Source organism: Coenobita brevimanus, chromosome 70 (assembly GCF_032717465.1).
Source record: "Coenobita brevimanus isolate Jiangsu-jjx chromosome 70, ASM3271746v2, whole genome shotgun sequence".
NCBI classification, from domain to species: domain Eukaryota; kingdom Metazoa; phylum Arthropoda; class Malacostraca; order Decapoda; family Coenobitidae; genus Coenobita; species Coenobita brevimanus.
In genome coordinates this window covers 38189983-38193840 of record NC_137023.1, presented here as the reverse complement: position 1 = coordinate 38193840, position 3858 = coordinate 38189983, and positions in this window count along the sequence as shown.

Here is a 3858-nt window from a genome sequence, read left to right as displayed (position 1 = left end):
AGTTAAGAAAAGTAAAAAGGAAATTGTAAAGGTGGATGAATGTAAAGAGTGAAAGAATAATAGGTAAAGAATGGAAGGAGGGGAAGCAGAAGGGTGGGGAAATTGAGTGGTTGTGGACGTAAAGAGGTGAGAGAGAAAAGAGAGAGGGTGAGCAAGGTTCAGGAAGAGTGTGAAGCATTTGGAAAGAATAAGAGGAGTGTGAAGCAGAAATGGAGTGAAAGGAAGAGGGGAGGGAAATGAAAAAGGAGGAGAATAAAAGAGAACACTAACTGAAAAAACGGAAGAGAGAGAGAGAGAGAGAGAGAGAGAGAGAGTGAGTGAGTGGTGGGGGGTGGAAGCAAAAGAGAATGAAGGGGCTGACAAGAGGTGAAAAGAGAGTGAAAGAAGAAATGAGTGAAGTGGAAAGGCAGGGGTAAAAGGAGGGAAAGGGAGAAGAGAATAAAGTTATAGATGGAAGGAAAGAGTGGAGGAGATGATGAAAGAGAATACAGAAGTGAGGAGAAGGGACTGAGAGGAGAAAAATCCAGAATGGTTCGAGGGGAAAGTGGAGGAACGAGAGATTTCAAGGTAACAGAGGAAGAGAAGGAAAATAATACGTACACACAGGAGGGAAGACAATGAGTGAGGAATATGTGCGGCCCAGTAATGATGGAACACCTGTGCTGGTATCCTCGTCCATCATACGCATCCATCATTTATAGATGCGATGGGGGAAGGGGGTTGTGCCATCACTCCACAACTGCTGTAGGTGTGGGTGGGCGGATGCGGTGAATAGGTTTTGGTGGACAGGTTTGTGTGGGAAAGCATAGGTGGGCAAGTTTGAATGAAAGGTTTAGCATAGATGAGCTGATTTAGGGGAAGTTTAGGTGTGTAAGCGAATTGCAGGGTGGTTGCAAGGCATTTTCAACAGTACCAGAATAATACAGATGTAGCTTTGGTTACGGAGTGAAGGTCAGGCATAGGGTGAGTGTCAGGTATGGGTGAGCTGCGTGGCTTGGTGCCAAGCATACCAATACTCATCTCGCGGCGTTTACCATGAATGCATAATTTAATTACGATCGAACTTGACATATACGTTGTGTTTGGATCTACAAAGGAATTATTCAGTTTTGTTGCGGGTGGATCAATTGATACGGGTATGCTCACAGGTCAAGGTAAAATTAGGGCTCAACGTTATCTCATGTGTGCTGTATGTAGTTTGAATCCCTCTTGACAAGTCACTGTGTGTGTGTGGATGTACGGTACCCGGTACGTGGTTCGATTTTGATGAAGATTGCACAGAGGCGAGGGTCATGGGCTAAGGTAAAAATATGGGCACGGCGTTGCTACACCATGAGCAAGTATGATCTGTGTGTATGTGTGTGTGTGTGTGTGTGTGTGTGTAGCTGATGGGGTGTGCGGATACAACAGCTGTGACGTGTGTGTGGAGGGGGGGATGGAAGGGAGGTAACAAGTGTGCAGATGAAGCACTTCTGTCTGTGTCTGAATCAATGCACCGTGTAATTACTTCCTATTGTCGGCTCTAAAAAAAAGTGAATGAGGGAGAGAGAGAGAGAGAGAGAGAGAGAGAGAGACCATATGGTACACATCATTCATCTTGGTAATTGCGTGTGTAAATCTGGCCTGGTGCTGTAATTATCTTGTTTGTCCTCCTGTCTGTTCCACTGAAGCTTACGTCTATTTAGCTCACAATTTTTTCTCTCTCCATTCTTATTTTTACCCTCACATGATTGCGTTTTCCAGTTTTTAATTCCACCTAACTCCAGATGAATTAATTTAGAGTGTATCGTAGGCGCCTGAGTGTTGCTGTTACTAAGAGAGAGAGAGAGAGAGAGAGAGAGAGAGAGGATTCGTAAAAGAGAGAGGAGAGAGAGAAAAGAGGGAGGGAGAGAGTGCGGGCTACCCATCTCTTAAAACTTCAGATTTCCCAGGGTGAAAGAAAAAAAAATCCCATGATAAAAACTTGGGTCAATTTCACTCTGCCTTCTCCCTTACCCGTCTTTTGGATCTCTCTCTCTCTCTCTCTCTCTCTCTCTCTCTCTCTCTCTCTCTCTCTCTCTTGTGGTTCAAAGCCAGAGTTTCTAGGAATCTAAAATTGGCCAAGCTCCTCCTCCAATTTTTCACTATACCTCGTCTCAATCTCTTCTTCATTTTCCCAGCTCGTTTTACTATTCAGTTTCCCTTTTCCATTTCCCTGACATCTTCCTCTTGTCCTTTCTTCCTCAATTCTTGCTTTTCTTTTCCCTTTCTTTCTTTTCATTTTCTTTCCACTTATTTTTTTGTCTTTTCATCTCCTGCTCTCCACTTTAAAGCGCTACCCTCCATCCTCCTTATTCCTTTTCCTTCCGTCTCCTCTCCTGTCCTTCCTCCTCATTCCTTTTCCTTCTGTCTCTTCTCTCCTTCCTCCTCGTTCCATTTCCTTCCTTCTCTTCTCCTCTCCTTCCTCCCTCTCTGGTGTTGGTGCAAGAGACTAATTTGCACTGAGACATTAATCTTCTCTCTTCCCTCCGTTTCTCCTTTCTCTCTTCTTTTCTACGTTCTTTATCTTTCTTTATCCTGTTGTTATCTCCTGCTACTGCTAGTCTCTTCCTTTTACTCTCATCTTTATTCTTGTCCTCATTTACAAGATTTTTCCTTTTATCCATCTCCCTCATTTTTCCATCTTTTACTTTATAATTTTCCTTTCCTTCATGTTTTAGTTTTTCATTTTTTTCTTCTTATATCCTGTATACCGTTTGTTGTCATCACCTTCCTTGCCACCTTCTGTTGTTCCCTTCTTTTTCTGTCATTTCTCTTTCCTTTATTTTTCCATTTTTTGTTCATTTTTTACCATTTGACTAAGACTTCGTGTGTTATCATTCACTCCTGTCGTTCCATTCTGTACCCTTCCTCGTCCTTCTCACTTTGTCTCTTTTTCCCGTCTTTTTTCTTCTTTTTTCCCTCCTTCTTCTTTCCCTCCCTCACACTCTCTTCCTCCTCTTGCATGTGTTGCCTCAGCCCTCGTTGTGAAGAGAACTTAATTTGCACTAACTCCTCCTGGTTCCTTGTTTCATTTTTGCTTTCTTTTGCTTCTTCCCCGCTTCATCTTTCCCTTTTTGTCTCCTCCTTCTTCCCCCCCTCCCCCCTTGTGTGTGTGTGTGTGTGTGTGTGTGTGTGTGTGTGTGTGTGTGCGTGTCAAAGATTGTCGCATACTACCCTCTTTTCTTTTCCCTTGCATCTCTGACGCAAAGAGTGGATTTGAACTTTTTTTTTTACTTCTTTCTGTCTACATGGTAAAAAAAAAAAATACGGAAAGATAATCGTGCCATTTTTGGAGGTTCCTTGTGACATCAAGGAGGAAGTGATATTCTGATAATTGTCCTTCTCACTCTTCAGTTCACTCTGATTTCCTCTGCACTCTGATCTCCTCTTCACTCTGACTTCCTCTTCACTCTGATTTCCTCTTCACTCTGAGTTCCTCATCACTCTGATTTTCTCTTCACTCTGACTTCCTCTTCACACTTTCCTCTTCTCTTACCTCTTACTTCTTTATTCCTCTTCCGCTTCTCGCCTCTCTCAATAGTAAATGTGCAACAAGCACTTCTGATTTAATTTGCCTGTGCTGTGTTCTTTGTAGCGGCTGGGAATTGGATTAGCCTACTCTCTCTCTCTCTCTCTCTCTCTCTCTCTCTGTTTATCTGTCCGTCTGTCTGTCTATCTCTTTCTCCTTCTTTTCATCTGTCCATCCATCCATCCATCCATCCATCCATCCATCCATCTGTCTGTCTGTCTTTTGTCTCCTCGCTCGTTTCCACCCTCCCAGCCTTTCCCATCTGCACTCCCATTTCCTCCTCCACCACCTTCCCTCCTGTCTCCTTC